Raw genomic sequence first — 18,896 nt, 5'->3', positions numbered from 1 at the left:
CATTAGTATATGTGAGGTGGGAAACTTTTCAAGATGGGTGGTGACCATGGCGGCCATTTTGAAGTTGGCCATTTTTAATCCAACTTTAGTATTTTCAATAGGAAGAGGGTCATGTGACACATCAAACCTTTTGTGAATTTCACAAGAAAAACAATGATGTGCTTGGTTTTAACTTAACTTTATTCTTTCATGAGTTATTTACAAGTTTCTGACCACTTATAAAATTAGTTCAATGTATTACCGATTGTGTTTGATTGTCAATGCAACCCTCTTCTCCCACTCTTCACACACTGATAGCAACACCGCAGGAGAAATGCTAACACAGGCTTCCAGTATCCGTAGTTTCAGGTGCTGCACATCTCGTATCTTCACAGCATAGACAATTGCCTTCAGATGACTCCAAAGATAAAAGTCTAAGGGGGTCAAATCGGGAGACTTTGGGGGCCATTCAACTGGCCCACAATGACCAATCCACTTTCCAGGAAACTGTTCATCTAGGAATGCTCGGACCTGACACCCATAATGTGGTGGTGCACCATCTTGCTGGAAAAACTCAGGGAACGTGCCAGCTTCAGTGCATAAAGAGGGAAACACATCATCATGTAGCAATTTTGCATGTCCAGTCGCCTTGAGGTTTTCATCGATGAAGAATGACCCCACTATCTTTGTACCCCATATACCACACCATACCATCAATTTTTGTGTTCCAACAGTCTTGGAGGGATCTATCCAATGTGGGTTAGTGTCAGACCAATAGTGGTGGTTTTGTTTGTTAACTTCACCATTCACATAAAAGTTTGCCTCATCACTAAACAAAATCTTCTGCATAAATTGAGGGTCCTGTTCCAATTTTTGTTATACCCATTCTGCAGCACCTTAAACTACGGATACTGGAAGCCTGTGCTAGCATTTCTCCTGCGGTGTTGCTATCAGTGTGTGAAGAGTGGGAGAAGAGGGTTGCATTGACAATCCAGCACAATGGGCAGCACATTGAACACATTTTATAAGAGGTCAGAAACTTGTTAATAACTCATGAAAGAATAAAGTTATGTTAAAACCAAGCACATCATTGTTTTTCTTGTGAAATTCCCAATAAGTGTGATGTGTCACATTATCCTCTTCCTATTGAAAAAACAAAAGTTGGATTCAAAATTGCCGCCATGGTCACCACCCATCTTGAAAAGTTTCCCCCCTCACATATACTAATGTGCCACAAACAGGAAGCTAATATCCCCAACCATTCCCATTTTATTAAGGTGTATCCATATAAATGGCCCACCCTGTACTTTATTTTAAAAAAATCTCTTTTTTTATAAAAAAAAGTATGGTTTATAAATAATACAAAAAGGGGTCCTCATACCATCCAGAATATAATCCTGTCTGGCTACAGAATAATCTTTGTCCCAGCTGAAGCCCAGGCTGGGACAAAGTCCAGGAAGTTAGGGCTGGACTAACACTCCTCTGTGCTCACTCCTCTCCTGTCTATTGGACTGCTGCATGAAAACAGAAAGAAGAGAGTGACAGAGCCACCTGCAGTGGTTGGATGAAGAGATCCAGCATCGCAGATCAGGGGAGGAAGTATATGCATGGTGAGTGAGAATAAGCTCAGTACTTGCCTGAGACATCCTCTTTTCTGAGCAGTGGATGTTAGAATGAGAGAGCAGCAAAACAAAGAGATTTGTGAGCCAAATACAGAAGCTAGACACATAAAAAAAAGACATGTAAAGCACCTACATGACCCAGTGAATATCATATATAAGCTTTATTTATTTTTTTCTGTGATATGACAGGTACTCTGTAAAGAGCTTTTCTGGCATTACAAAATGTTTTATAATGGACTTGGGGTCAAAATAAAAAAGAAAGCACTCACGTGTCTTGATCCCCGCCATTCTGACAGCATTGGTTTCATCTGCTCACTGGTCTTTCGGTCAGGATGAAAAATTCTGTAGATAGCTACCCACTTATTATCAAGGCCCAGTGTAATCATTCTGTTGCATGAAAAATTTGGAGTCATTAGCCCTTAGAAACCAATCACAGCTCAGCTTTTATATTACCAGAGCTTGTTAAGATATCAAATTTGAGCTCTTATTGGTTCCTATGGCCAAATCACTCCAGTTTTTGTCTCCCAAATACTGTCAAATCTCGACCCAAGCGTGTCATCTCATTTTTTAAAAGCGTACCTGTCAGATCCCACAAAAAATTAAACATTTAAAAAAAAATATTACTCAGTACCTAATCCTGACCATGCAGAGAGGAGAAAAAATTATCCTTACAATGGCGCTGCTGGTTCAGGTAAGAAGTGAAATCCAAACCAGGAGTATTTTCAAACAATGGAGTGGTTTATTGAACATAAAATAATAAAAGTACAGGGATGACGCGTTTTGGGGGAACCACCCCCTTCCTCAGATCAGTCTGGGTACAGCAGGTACATGCAGGGTATAAATAGGTTTAAAATTGGCACCAATACAAAAAGGGGCAGAGCCAGAGGACTACATCACAAGTTACACTTGAGGTATACAGGTCAGAATCAAACCATAAGGCAAGTACAGACACATAACAATCATAAGAGGTCAGTTGTACATAGATTCGCATAGAATATGTGGTAAAATACTGGTATAAACAGTTAAGAACATGCAGTGATGTAATGCTGCATTAAAATCACTGAAATCCAGTATCCAGATGTCAACATCCTGCTGTAGTCCAGCGGAGGATGCTGACAGAGCTGGAGCCGGTGTCAGGGACGCGTTGCCATGCAAGGGCGTCCATATGACCGGCCAGGGGGCGGAAACAGACATCAATGCTCCTGTTACTGATATGTAGTCAGTCGCTGATCGCACAGATACCATGCCGTGTACATAGCATATAGCATGCCGTACGGACCCAGCAACAGGCATTTGCGCGATACAGGACAGGCAGTACTTGTGGATCAAAATCAGTGCTTATAGATCATGATATTAAATGGGGACGTATACTGTAATATCAGCAGTGCTTTGTATGCACATGAAGGGATTGAATGTGAATGTGACATGCGGTGTCAGCTGAAAAATGTAAAATAAAGGCCAAATGAGTGATCCAAAATGGAAGTATATATATGCAGTGGTGTTGCTAGGGTTGGTGTCACCCGGTGCGGTAGAAAATGGTGTCACCCCATACCTCCCCCCCCCCCAGTAAGTTTTTAGCCTTTTTATGACAGACACCACTGTTGTAGCGCATTGTGAGGAATTCCAGTATAATAATCAGATATACCAGTTGCCACAGAATGGGAAAGTGTTAAAGAAGTTTTCACCATTTAAATATACAGCTCCCAGAATTACTTAAAGAGATACTCCACTGGAAAACATTTTCTTTTATATCAACTGGTGCCAGAAAGTTAAACAGATTTTTAAATTACTTCTATTTAAAATCTTAATCCTTACAGTACTTATAAGCTGTTGTATTCTCCACAGGAAGTTATGTAGTTCTTTCCAGTCTGTCCACAGTGCTCTGTCTGTCCATGTTAGGAACTGTCCAGAGCAGGAGAGGTTTGCAATGGGGATTTGCTCCTACTATGGACAGTTCTTGACATAGACAGAGGTGTCAGTACAGAGCACTGTGGTCAGACAGAAAATAAATTAAAAAAGAAAGTGAATCACTTATACAGCAGCTAATATGTACTGCAAGGATTAAGATTTTTAAGTAGAAGTAATTTATAAATCTGTTTAACTTTGTAGCACCAGCTGATTAAAACATTTTTCCCAGTAGAGTACCCCTTTATGCAGTGGTGAGGTTATGCTGGGAGTTGTAGTTTCACTTATCATAACTGTAGAACTGACAAGCGACTACAGCTCTGATAGGACATAGAGAGGAGAATGTGCAATGATATCAGTGACTACAGGTGACGTCTTCTCTATAGTGAGGAGAATACACAATGATATCAGTGATTACAGGTGACGTCTTCTCTATAGTGAGGAGAATACACAATGATATCACTGATTACAGGTGACGTCTTCTCTATAGTGAGGAGAATACACAATGATATCAGTGACTACAGGTGACGTCTTCTCTATAGTGAGGAGAATACACAATGATATCAGTGACTACAAGTGACGTCTTCTCTATAGTGAGGAGAATACACAATGATATCAGTGATTACAGGTGACGTCTTCTCTATAGTGAGGAGAATACACAATAATATCAAAGACTACAAGTGATGTCTTCTCTATAGTGAGGACAATACACAATGATATCAGTGACTACAGATGACGTCTTCTCTATAGTGAGGACAATACACAATGATATCAGTGACTACAGGTGACGTCTTCTCTATAGTGAGGACAATACACAATGATATCAGTGACTACAGGTGACTTCTTCTCTATAGTCTTCACTTATCTAATTCAGATGGTACATACCGCCTGGTCCAGCTAAAACTTCTCTCTGCAGAATGTGACGCCCAGACCTCTCCTCACTATGTCAGCGCATTCTCATCCTCTATATGAAAACAAGTATTATTATAAACCTGCATCCTCTAAATATAATACTACTATACTTTTTGATTATAAACCTTCCATACACCATACCCACTGAATATAATACTACCACACACTGTACATTCTGAATATAATACCAACACATACTGTACACTCTGAATATAAATCTGCCACATACTGTACCCTCTGAATATAATACTGCCACACACTGTACATTCTGAATATAATACCAACACATACTGTACCCTCTAAATATAAATCTGCCACATACTGTACCCTCTGAATATAATACCACCACACACTGTACATTCTGAATATAATACCAACACATACTGTACACTCTGAATATAAATCTGCCACATACGGTACCCTCTGAATATACTGCCACACACTGTACCCTCTGAATATAAATCTGCCACACACTGTACCCTCTGAATATAAATCTGCCACATACTGTATCCTCTGAATATAAATCTGCCACATACTGTACCCTCTGAATATACCGCCACACACTGTACCCTCTGAATATAAATCTGCCACATACTGTACCCTCTGAATATAAATCTGCCACATACTGTACCCTCTGAATATAAATCTGGTGGTGTTGCTAGTGGATGATGGGGGTGCTAGTACTGGGGAGGTGTTGCTGGAGGATGATGAGGGTGCTACTGGCCATCCCCCCTGGCAGTATCACCCCCATCCTCCATCGGCAGGATCGTCCTCCTGGCAGGAGCACCCCCATCATCCACCATCAGGATCTGCTGATGGAGGTGCTGCTGCTGGGGGGGTTTGCTGGTGGATGATGAGGGTGCTACTGCCAGGGGGGGGGAGCATTAGGTAGGCCGCAGTTCCCCCACTTAAGGTAGGTAGCAGTTCCCCCACATTAGGTAGGTAGCAGTTTCCTCACATAAGGTAGCATAGATTCCCCACATTTGGTACCAGTTACCCCACATTAGGTAGTAATTTCCCCACATTAGGTAGCACAGATTCCCCACATTAGGTAGCACAGATTCCACACATTAGGTAGCAGTTTCCCCACATTAGGTAGCACAGATTCCCCACATTAGGTAGCAGTTTTCCCACATTATGTAGCAGCCTTCGCACATTAGGTAGCAGTTTTCCAACATTAGGTAGCATAGATTCCCCTCATTTGGTAGTAGTTTCCCCTCCATTAGGCCGCAGGTTCCCTTGCCTGTTCCCAACAATAGGTCAAAGTCTCCCCACATTAGATTGTTGGTTCAAACAAACCCCCCCTCCCCCCACACACAAAAAAAAACCACACAAAAAAACCCCACACACACAACACAGAGACACACACAGATAGAGAGAGAGAGACACACACACAGTCAGAGAGACACACACTCACAGAGAGACACACACACACAGAGTCACACACAGACAGAGAGCCACACACAGACAGAGATAACGACAGACAAACACACACACAGAGAGACACACACTCACAGACACACACACACACAGTCATACACAGACAGAGACACACAAACAGAGAGAGTGAGACAGACACACACTCACTCACCCATCCAGCGCTCCTTCTCTTCGGTCGCTCAGGTGACGTCTTCTCTATAGTGAGGAGAATACACAATGATATCACTGATTACAGGTGACGTCTTCTCTATAGTGAGGAGAATACACAATGATATCAGTGACTACAGGTGACGTCTTCTCTATAGTGAAGAGAATACACAATGATATCAGTGATTACAGGTGACGTCTTCTCTATAGTGAGGAGAATACACAATGATATCAGAGACTACAAGTGACGTCTTCTCTATAGTGAGGACAATACACAATGATATCAGTGACTACAGATGACGTCTTCTCTATAGTGAGGACAATACACAATGATATCAGTGACTACAGGTGACGTCTTCTCTATAGTGAGGACAATACACAATGATATCAGTGACTACAGGTGACGTCTTCTCTATAGTCTTCACTTATCTAATTCAGATGGTACATACCGCCTGGTCCAGCTAAAACTTCTCTCTGCAGAATGTGACGCCCAGACCTCTCCTTACTATGTCAGCGCATTCTCATCCTCTATATGAAAACAAGTATTATTATAAACCTGCATCCTCTAAATATAATACTACTATACTTTTTGATTATAAACCTTCCATACACCATACCCACTGAATATAATACTACCACACACTGTACATTCTGAATATAATACCAACACATACTGTACACTCTGAATATAAATCTGCCACATACTGTACCCTCTGAATATAATACTGCCACACACTGTACATTCTGAATATAATACCAACACATACTGTACCCTCTGAATATAAATCTGCCACATACTGTACCCTCTGAATATAATACCACCACACACTGTACATTCTGAATATAATACCAACACATACTGTACACTCTGAATATAAATCTGCCACATACGGTACCCTCTGAATATACTGCCACACACTGTACCCTCTGAATATAAATCTGCCACACACTGTACCCTCTGAATATAAATCTGCCACATACTGTACCCTCTGAATATAAATCTGCCACATACTGTACCCTCTGAATATACCGCCACACACTGTACCCTCTGAATATAAATCTGCCACATACTGTACCCTCTGAATATAAATCTGCCACATACTGTACCCTCTGAATATAAATCTGGCGGTGTTGCTAGTGGATGATGGGGGTGCTAGTACTGGGGAGGTGTTGCTGGAGGATGATGAGGGTGCTACTGGCCATCCCCCCTGGCAGTATCACCCCCATCCTCCATCGGCAGGATCGTCCTCCTGGCAGGAGCACCCCCATCATCCACCATCAGGATCTGCTGATGGAGGTGCTGCTGCTGGGGGGGTTTGCTGGTGGATGATGAGGGTGCTACTGCCAGGGGGGGGGCATTAGGTAGGCCGCAGTTCCCCCACTTAAGGTAGGTAGCAGTTCCCCCACATTAGGTAGGTAGCAGTTTCCCCACATAAGGTAGCATAGATTCCCCACATTTGGTACCAGTTACTCCACATTAGGTAGCACATATTCCCCACATTAGGTAGCAGTTTTCCCACATTATGTAGCAGTCTTCGCACATTAGGTAGCAGTTTTCCAACATTAGGTAGCATAGATTCCCCTCATTTGGTAGTAGTTTCCCCTCCATTAGGCCGCAGGTTCCCTTGCCTGTTCCCCACAATAGGTTAAAGTCTCCCCACATTAGATCGTTGGTTCAAACAAACCCCCCCTCCCCCCACACACAAAAAACCCCCACACAAAAAACCCCCACACACACAACACAGAGACACACACAGATAGAGAGAGACACACACACACACAGTCAGAGAGACACACTCACAGAGAGACACACACACACAGAGTCACACACAGAGAGCCACACACAGACAGAGATAACGACAGACAAACACACACACAGAGAGACACACACTCACAGACACACACACACAGTCACACACAGACAGAGACACACAAACAGAGAGAGTGAGACAGACACACACTCACTCACCCATCCAGCGCAGCGCTCCTTCTCTTCGGTCGCTCAGCGAGTGACGTCACGTCCTCCTGCGCCAGCCCTGCGGAGGGACGTCAGACCGGCGGAACAGAAGACGTGGGGGCGCAGGCCGGTTCACTGTGCAGGTGACGGGGGGAGGGTGGGGGTGCTAGTACGGAGGCGCAACAAGTGAGGACCGGGGGGGGCAGGTGATGCTATTACAGAGACAGCGCAAGTGGGGGCCAGCAAGTGGGGGCCGGGGGGGGGTGCTGCTAGTATGGAGACAGGCAGCGCAACTGAGGACCGGCGGCGTACCTGGTGTCACCCCATCAGGATGGTGTCACCCGGTGCGGGCCTCACCCCGGTCGCAACGCCACTGTATATATGTGTTCATAATAGTTAAACCAACATAAATAATATTATATGGAGTACCATAAAAAATAAATGCATATAGTATATGGAAGGGTAAGAAATCATAGTATGTGGGGGACCAGATAAATATAAATAAATATACATAATGGTATAAAAGCAATAAAGGTTCTCTCAGCATAATAAATATAATATAAATAAATATATATAAGGGCATAAACCCATAGTATGTGGAAAACCATATAAATATAAATGTTAATAAGTGGAGGTTAGGTGAAACAGTTAACCTAATTTGTGGGAGGAGTCTGGTCTTTATATACCCACCTGATCCACACAGGTGCTGTAGCCAGCATGCAAGATGTCTTTGCACCGGATGCTGTGGTTTTGGCGGGAGGTTTGATTGCATATGTCGCAGAGAGGCACTGCTTGCTAGCCTAACTATGATGCAAGGAATACGGTAATGTGTTAAGGTACCTTTCACGCTGCAGGCTGTGAAGTAGCTACATCTCGCTCCTACAATATGCAGTAAACATGCAGTAAGCACATGTAGCTGTGCAGGCTTCAGCCCTGGCCTGCTGGCCGTGAGGTAATTTGCATATTTCAGCTTGAGGTTAACTCTTTCCTGTCTCAGTCTCTTAGACTGCAAAGATCACTCATAGGAGGTCACAGCTGTGGCTTATACAAATAATTGACTGCAGCAGGAGGATGTGTTTGGGCTGACAGAGCAGCACAGGCTGCTGAATCTCCAGGTGTTGGGGGGCCTCCATATTTCGGTGTTGTTTTGACTGTTCTTACATTTACGAGATTATTTTTCCTTCATATGTGACCTGGTGTAATCCAGTTTCATACTCTCAACCGCTCTCCATTCTGTCCCCTCGCTGGAGTCTCTCCTGCTGCGTCTCCACATCTGTACGCTCTTTTATGCTGCAGCCCAGGACCAATCTCTATCTCAGACATGTCATCGATTATAGGCCATGTATAAATTGTCATTATACATTGTACTGTTATACATCACCAGTGCATTTATTTACTGTGTTTGTCAGGTATATGTACACCATGTATACATCCCTTAGTATATACCATGTAAGTTGCCATCAGTATACTGTTATATGTCACCGTGGTTATGTCACTTATCGTAGATACATCATATGTCTCTATTATACTGTTTTATGTTACCATTCATATAACTTTTATAGTTTATAATTACATACACGTAGTCATGTATGGGTTATGTCACCATAGAATATACTGTGCGCCCACCTGCTACGTCAGCAGATGTTTCATAGCTTTATTGTCACATTTGTCTTGGTTTTTAGTTATGTCACGTTAGGCTTTCATTAATGTATGCAGGTCAGGTATTTCAAGCTGTCACAGCATGACTCTCCTGGTTCTCAGGTCTAGTATGTTAGGCTGTTATCATGGCATTGCTTTTACATTTACTCACGTGGGAGGTCAGGTGTGATAGGGTGTCCTTGCTGACATTACCTTATGTTTCCTTACAGCGTTCTGTGTTTTGTTACCATACACGCCATGTTTTTCTGCATTTATCACGCATACGGTTCACACAAGATAACACGTATTCATTTCAACCAGGTACTGACATCACTTGGCTTCCTGTGTCATGGCTACATTCTACACAACTACACCACCATGATTGCGTTTCCACTCTGTTGCAAAAGCAGGTAACAAGCAAAACCGCGTACTGCCATACGTTCCCACACAGTATACCACGCCTACCTTCCACATAGTGTTCCTTGCTGATATCCCACACAGTATAACACGCCTGCGTTCAACAGTGTATTACTCAGTTTCCTACTCGGTGTACGTGCTTATGTTTCCCTAGCGGTGTAACATGTACATCTTCCTTCAATGTGACCTGCATATGTTTCTTACAGTATTGTTTTCATGGCATGTGGTTACGGTTTTCATGTTCAGCGCTGTCATGCTACTCTTATGTTTCTCATTGAACATAATTCATTCTACCCCATAACGTTCACACTACGCAAATGTTCCTATAGCAGGCACATTACGCATAAAATTATGCATACCTTTCTGGAGCTGTCACATTGTACGTACATGACTGTGACATTTATGCTACAATAGTTCCAGTGGCATGTGACACCTGAGCTGATACAATGCTTCACGTTATATTGGTTTGCAGTACCAGACGTTGATACCACAGCGTATGTACAGTGCTCATTTGGTATAGTTGATTTACAGGGCTTTTTGTTAATATAGCCGATGCTGTGTTATGCTTCCATAGCTGTAATGTGGTGCATTAATGTCCCTATTGTGGTCATACGGTGCTTATGTTACTATAGCTGATAATTTGCATTACATAACAAGTGTCTATATGCTATGTGTTAGTGTTAATTAACTGATATACGGTACATTAATGTACTTGGGGCTTATGTTACTGTAGCAGATATACTGGGCATTTTACATTATTTTAGCTGACATATGGGCCTATGTTCTATTGCTGGTAATTGCGTTTTACTGTGGCTTATATATATTGTGTATTAGTGGTTAATTTAGCTGTTCTGCTGAATATTAATGTTGTTCAGGGTTTACACTACTGTAAGCTTATATACAGGGCTTTGTTGTTTTCGGAGATGTTATACGGTGCTTACATTACTTCAAGTAATATGCCATGCTTTAACGTTAACAATTCTCTTCAGGGTCACATACATACGGTTACCTTCATTGTCACATACATACGGTTACCTTCAGTGTCACATACATACGGTTACCTGCAGTGTGACATGCATACATTTCCCTACAGGGTAATACGCATACAGTTCCTTACAGTATACGTTTCATAGTTATTCTCCCATTCTTTTGTTTCAGCTGTCACGTTATGAACGCTTGGTTGTTTTACCTCTTAGCGCCATACGTTCAGTGTGGTTGAAGGCTGATTGCTATCATCAATCCGTAAAGCTTCATCTTTATAGTTTCCTTTTTTGTCATTACATACACCTTGTTACAGCCAGTTTGACCTCGCCATTCCAGGTAAGCTTTAAGTCGTCACTTTACATGCCTTTCGTACGTCACACACTCACGTGAGAGAGAGGCTGCCCGACAATTCTCGACCCTCATATCGTTGTCATTCCTTTGTACATTAGAAATGTTCTCATTGGGGGCAGATTGTATCATCAATCCATGAGCCTCTTGTTGTCTTTTGTTTAGTACGTTACATATGCCCTGTTAGAGGCAGATAGCTTATGTTGTACAGTGCTTATGTTACTTCAAGTGAAATACCATGTTTCAACGTTAACGGTTCCCTATAGTGTGATAAACATATGGTTCCCTACAGGGTAATTAATACGCATACAGTTCCTTACAGTGTAAGTTTCATAGTTTGTTTTCCCCTTCTGTTTCAGCTCTTTTGTTTCAGCTTACGTTATGTACTCTAGGTTATTTTACCGCTTAGCGCAATGCATTCGGTGTGGTTGGAGGCTGATTGCTGTTGTCAATCCGTAAAGCTTCATCTTTATAGTTTCATTTTTGGTCATTACATACGCCTTGTTACAGTCAGTTCAACCTTGCCATTCCAGGTAAGTGTTAAGCTGTCTCTTTGCATGCCTTTCATACATCACATGTCCCTGGGTTAGAGAGACTGCCCGACAATCCTCGAGCCTTCGTATTGTTGTCATTCCTTTGTACATTACGAACGTTCTTATTTGGGGCAGATTGTATCATCAATCCACGAGCCTCTTGTCATTTGTTTTTGTACGTTACTTACGCCCCTGTTAGAGGCAGATTGCTTGACAATCATCGAGCCTCATGTTGTTTCCGTTTCTATGTTTCATGTGATTTTGTCTGAGGCAGATTGCACTGTCAGTCCACGAGCCTCATGTTTTTTCCATTTCTACGTTTCATACGATTCTGTCCGAGGCAGATTGCACTGTCAGTCCACGAGCCTCATGTTGTTTCCGTTTCTGCGTTTCATACGATTCTGTCTGAGGCAGATTCAGTCCACGAGCCTCAGGTTGTTGCCATCTCTATCTTGCTCTTATGTTTGCTACTATGTGTCTCATTGTGGTCTTAGTTGTACACGTCTTAGTGTTAAGTTCTTTGATGTGGGTTCAGCTTGTTCATGTCTTGTAGTGTGTACCTGTTGGGAAATGTGCCCTTATCGGTCTTTGTAACCTGCTGGTCATGTATATTTTCTTCTGCAATAAGCCTCAGGGCATAGCAGTAATAATCTTCTTTACACCTGCAAGTATGTGGAGACTACCTTACTGGTACACGAAATCTCAGGTTAAGTATGTTATATACTTTTATGTTTTTTCTATGTGGGTCTGTTGTTGTCACTTTATGTATGGCATGGTTCAATAGGATTACTTATATGTGTAGCTCAGGACACTTTTCAAATCTTCCTCTTCTGTCACTACTGACGTTTGTGTTTTGGCCACTTTTCTAACCGACTCATTGTACCTTCTGTCTATCTAGCACTTCAACATTTTCTATATTTGACACTTGGGTTACCTCTATCCATGCGCATCCTGGTAGTACCATCCTGGTAGGTGCTATGGGTCTAGTAGTGCCAAGTGGTATATCTAGAAATGTATCTCGGCTTCGGCTCCATAACAGCTGCACCAGCTTCTGAGTAGGGGCTTCTCTTTGTCAGTTATCACTTAGATGTTAAGTAAGTTAAGGGCACTGTTATCGCTCTGTTCCATTGACACGTTCCAACCTCCGGCTGTTAACTGGAGTATTTTGTCTGTTATCTTGGGTTCATATGACGTAGGTTATGCTTAACCATTAATTCATGTATTACCTAACTGAGGTATTTTTGCCCCCTTCTCTAGGATACCCTTCACGGCCACCCAGGCACACCCCAGGCCTAATTATTCATGCAAGTGGTACCCTACTTACGGTACATATAAGAATCCGACCACAAGTGGTGGTTAGCTGAAACAGTTAACCTAATTTGTGGGAGGAGTCTGGTCTTTATATACCCACCTGATCCACACAGGTGCTGTCGCCAGCATGAAAGATGTCCCCACCCTCCCTTCCCCTTTATTTTCTACAGTCACTCTCAGGGTATCCCCCTTCTCTAGGATACCTGTCACGATGCCGGCTGGCAGGTAGTGGATCCTCTGTGCCAGAGAGGGATTGGCGTGGACCGTGCTAGTGGATCGGTTCTAAGTCACTACTGGTTTTCACCAGAGCCCGCCGCAAAGCGGGATGGTCTTGCTGCGGCGGTAGTGACCAGGTCGTATCCACTAGCAACGGCTCAACCTCTCTGGCTGCTGAAGATAGGCGCGGTACAAGGGAGTAGACAGAAGCAAGGTCGGACGTAGCAGAAGGTCGGGGCAGGCAGCAAGGATCGTAGTCAGGGGCAACGGCAGGAGGTCTGGAACACAGGCTAGGAACACACAAGGAAACGCTTTCACTGGCACGATGGCAACAAGATCCGGCAAGGAAGTACAGGGGAAGTGAGGTGATATAGGGAAATGCACAGGTGATAACACTAATTGGAACCACTGCGCCAATCAGCGGCGCAGTGGCCCTTTAAATCGCAAAGACCCGGCGCGCGCGCGCCCTAGGGAGCGGGGCCGCGCGCGCCGGGACAGGACTGACGGAGAGCGAGTCAGGTACGGGAGCCGGGGTGCGCATCGCGAGCGGGCGCTACCCGCATCGCGAATCGCATCCCGGCTGGAGGCGGTATCGCAGCGCCCCGGGTCAGTGGATCTGACCGGAGCGCTGCAGTGAGGAGAGTGTAGCGAGCGCTCCGGGGAGGAGCGGGGACCCGGAGCGCTCGGCGTAACAGTACCCCCCCCCCTTGGGTCTCCCCCTCTTCTTAGAGCCTGAGAACCTGAGGAGCAGACTTTTGTCTAGGATATTGTCCTCAGGTTCCCAGGATCTCTCTTCTGGACCACAACCCTCCCAATCCACTAAAAAAAAGGTTTTCCCTCTGACCTTTTTGGATGCCAGAATCTCTTTGACGGAGAAGATGTCCGAGGAGCCGGAAACAGGAGTGGGAGGAACAGATTTGGGAGAGAAACGGTTAATGATAAGTGGTTTAAGAAGAGAAACGTGAAAGGCATTAGGAATACGAAGAGAAGGAGGAAGAAGAAGTTTGTAAGAGACAGGATTAATCTGGCACAAAATTTTGAAAGGACCAAGATAGCGTGGTCCCAACTTATAGCTAGGGACACGGAAGCGGACATATTTAGCGGAGAGCCATACCTTGTCTCCAGGGGAAAAAATGGGAGGAGCTCTTCTTTTCTTATCCGCGAACTTCTTCATGCGTGATGAAGCCTGTAAGAGAGAATTTTGGGTCTCTCTCCATATGATGGAAAGATCACGAGAAATTTCATCCACAGCGGGCAGACCAGAGGGCAAGGGGGTAGGGAGGGGGGGAAGAGGGTGACGGCCGTACACCACGAAAAATGGGGATTTGGAGGAAGATTCAGAGACTCTGAAGTTATACGAGAATTCGGCCCATGGTAGAAGATCTGCCCAGTCATCCTGGCGGGAGGAAACAAAATGTCGTAAATAATCACCCAAGACCTGGTTAATTCTTTCTACTTGTCCATTGGATTGAGGATGATATGCAGAAGAAAAATTTAATTTAATCTTGAGTTGTTTACAGAGAGCCCTCCAGAATTTAGACACGAATTGGACGCCTCTATCCGAGACGATCTGCGTGGGCAACCCGTGAAGACGAAAAATGTGTACAAAAAATTGTTTAGCCAACTGAGGCGCTGAAGGAAGACCAGGAAGAGGGATGAAATGTGCCATTTTGGAGAATCGATCAACGACCACCCAAATAACAGTGTTGCCATGGGATGGGGGTAAGTCTGTAATAAAATCCATACCAATCAGAGACCAAGGCTGTTCGGGGACAGGCAGAGGATGAAGAAAACCAGCGGGCTTCTGGCGAGGAGTCTTATCCCGGGCACAGATAGTGCAGGCTCGCACAAAGTCCACAACATCCGTCTCCAGAGTCGGCCACCAATAGAAGCGAGAGATGAGTTGCACAGATTTCTTGATGCCCGCATGACCTGCGAGATGGGAGGAGTGACCCCATTTGAGGATTCCGAGGCGTTGGCGTGGAGAAACAAAGGTCTTTCCTGGAGGAGTTTGCCTGATGGAGGCTGGAGAAGTGGAAATCAGGCAGTCAGGAGGAATGATGTGTTGCGGAGAGAGTTCAACTTCAGAAGCATCCGAGGAACGAGAGAGAGCATCGGCCCTAATGTTCTTATCGGCAGGCCGAAAGTGAATTTCAAAATTAAATCGGGCAAAGAACAGAGACCACCTGGCCTGGCGAGGATTCAGCCGTTGGGCAGACTGGAGGTAGGAGAGGTTCTTGTGATCGGTGTAAATAATAACTGGAAATCTTGATCCCTCCAGCAGATGCCTCCATTCCTCAAGTGCTAATTTAATGGCTAGAAGCTCTCGATCCCCGATGGAGTAGTTCCTCTCCGCCGGAGAGAAGGTCCTAGAAAAAAAACCACAAGTAACAGCATGCCCGGAAGAATTTTTTTGTAGAAGGACAGCTCCAGCTCCCACAGAGGAGGCATCAACCTCCAATAGGAAGGATTTAGATGGGTCAGGTCTGGAGAGCACGGGAGCCGAAGAAAAGGCAGACTTGAGCCGTTTAAAGGCGTCTTCCGCTTGAGGAGGCCAAGACTTGGGATCGGCATTTTTTTTGGTTAAAGCCACGATAGGAGCCACAACGGTAGAGAAATGTGGAATAAATTGTCTGTAATAATTGGCGAACCCCAAAAAACTTTGGATAGCACGGAGTCCGGAGGGGCGTGGCCAATCTAAGACGGCAGAGAGTTTGTCTGGATCCATTTGTAGTCCCTGGCCAGAGACCAAGTATCCTAGGAAAGGAAGAGATTGGCATTCAAACAGACATTTCTCTATTTTGGCATAGAGTTGATTGTCACGAAGTCTCTGAAGAACCATACGGACATGCTGGCGGTGTTCTTCTAGATTGGCAGAAAAAATCAGGATATCGTCCAGATATACAACAACACAGGAGTATAAGAGATCACGAAAAATGTCATTAACAAAGTCTTGGAAGACGGCAGGGGCGTTGCACAGGCCAAAGGGCATGACCAGATACTCAAAGTGTCCATCTCTGGTGTTAAATGCCGTTTTCCATTCATCCCCCTCTCTGATGCGGATGAGATTATAAGCACCTCTTAAGTCCAGTTTGGTAAAGATGTGGGCACCTTGGAGGCGATCAAAGAGTTCAGAGATGAGGGGTAGGGGGTAGCGGTTCTTAACCGTGATTTTATTAAGACCGCGGTAGTCAATGCAAGGGCGTAGAGAGCCATCTTTTTTGGACACAAAGAAAAATCCGGCTCCGGCAGGAGAGGAGGATTTACGGATAAAGCCCTTTTTTAAATTTTCCTGGACGTATTCAGACATGGCAAGAGTCTCTGGGGCGGACAGAGGATAAATTCTGCCCCGGGGTGGAGTAGTGCCCGGGAGGAGGTCGATAGGACAATCATAAGGCCTGTGAGGAGGTAGAGTCTCAGCTTGTTTTTTGCAAAAAACATCCGCAAAGTCCATATAGGCCTTAGGGAGACCGGTTACAGGAGGAACCACAGAGTCACGGCAAGGGTTACTGGGAACCGGTTTTAGGCAGTCCTTGGAACAAGAGGGCCCCCAACTCTTGATCTCCCCAGTGGACCAATCCAGGGTTGGGGAATGAAGTTGAAGCCAGGGAAGTCCAAGGAGGATTTCAGAAGTGCAATTGGGGAGGACCAAAAGTTCAATCCTCTCGTGATGAGGTCCGATGCGCATTAGAAGGGGTTCCGTGCGGAAACGTATGGTACAGTCCAATCTTTCATTGTTTACACAATTGATGTAGAGGGGTCTGGCGAGACTGGTCACCGGGATGTTGAACCTGTTGACGAGAGAGGCCAAAATAAAATTTCCTGCAGATCCGGAGTCCAAGAAGGCCACAGCAGAGAAGGAGAAGGCAGAGGCAGACATCCGCACAGGCACAGTAAGACGTGGAGAAGCAGAGTAGACATCAAGGACTGTCTCACCTTTGTGCGGAGTCAGCGTACGTCTTTCCAGGCGGGGAGGATGGATAGGACAATCCTTCAGGAAGTGTTCGGTACTAGCACAGTACAGGCAGAGATTCTCCATGCGGCGTCGTGTCCTCTCTTGAGGTGTCAGGCGAGACCGGTCGACCTGCATAGCCTCCACGGCGGGAGGCACAGGAACAGATTGCAGGGGACCAGAGGAGAGAGGAGCCGGGGAGAAGAAACGCCTCGTGCGAACAGAGTCCATATCCTGGCGGAGCTCCTGACGCCTTTCGGAAAAACGCATGTCAATGCGAGTGGCTAGGTGAATGAGTTCATGTAGATTAGCAGGGATTTCTCGTGCGGCCAGAACATCTTTAATGTTGCTGGATAGGCCTTTTTTAAAGGTCGCGCAGAGGGCCTCATTATTCCAGGATAATTCTGAAGCAAGAGTACGGAATTGTACGGCATACTCGCCAACGGAAGAATTACCCTGGACCAGGTTCAACAGGGCAGTCTCAGCAGATGAGGCTCGGGCAGGTTCCTCAAAGACACTTCGAATTTCCGAGAAGAAGGAGTGTACAGAGGCAGTGACGGGGTCATTGCGGTCCCAGAGCGGTGTGGCCCAAGACAGGGCTTTTCCAGACAGAAGGCTGACTACGAAAGCCACCTTAGACCTTTCAGTGGGAAACTGGTCCGACATCATCTCCAGGTGCAGGGAACATTGGGAAAGAAAGCCACGGCAAAACTTAGAGTCCCCATCAAATTTATCCGGCAAGGATAGTCGTAGACCAGAAGCGGCCACTCGCTGCGGAGGAGGTGCAGGAGCTGGCGGAGGAGATGATTGCTGAAGCTGTGGTAGTAACTGCTGAAGCATAACGGTCAGTTGAGACAGCTGTTGGCCTTGTTGCGCTATCTGTTGCGACTGCTGGGCGACCACCGTGGTGAGGTCAGCGACAACTGGCAGAGGAACTTCAGCGGGATCCATGGCCGGATCTACTGTCACGATGCCGGCTGGCAGGTAGTGGATCCTCTGTGCCAGAGAGGGATTGGCGTGGACCGTGCTAGTGGATCGGTTCTAAGTCACTACTGGTTTTCACCAGAGCCCGCCGCAAAGCGGGATGGTCTTGCTGCGGCGGTAGTGACCAGGTCATATCCACTAGCAACGGCTCAACCTCTCTGGCTGCTGAAGATAGGCGCGGTACAAGGGAGTAGACAGAAGCAAGGTCGGACGTAGCAGAAGGTCGGGGCAGGCAGCAAGGATCGTAGTCAGGGGCAACGGCAGGAGGTCTGGAACACAGGCTAGGAACACACAAGGAAACGCTTTCACTGGCACGATGGCAACAAGATCCGGCAAGGAAGTGCAGGGGAAGTGAGGTGATATAGGGAAATGCACAGGTGATAACACTAATTGGAACCACTGCGCCAATCAGCGGCGCAGTGGCCCTTTAAATCGCAAAGACCCGGCGCGCGCGCGCCCTAGGGAGCGGGGCCGCGCGCGCCGGGACAGGACTGACGGAGAGCGAGTCAGGTACGGGAGCCGGGGTGCGCATCGCGAGCGGGCGCTACCCG

The sequence above is a fragment of the Hyla sarda genome, chromosome 1, assembly GCF_029499605.1.
Source record: "Hyla sarda isolate aHylSar1 chromosome 1, aHylSar1.hap1, whole genome shotgun sequence".
Classification (NCBI taxonomy): Eukaryota; Metazoa; Chordata; class Amphibia; order Anura; family Hylidae; genus Hyla; species Hyla sarda.
The sequence above is the reverse complement of the archived record's forward strand: the minus strand, read 5'-3'. Positions refer to the sequence as shown.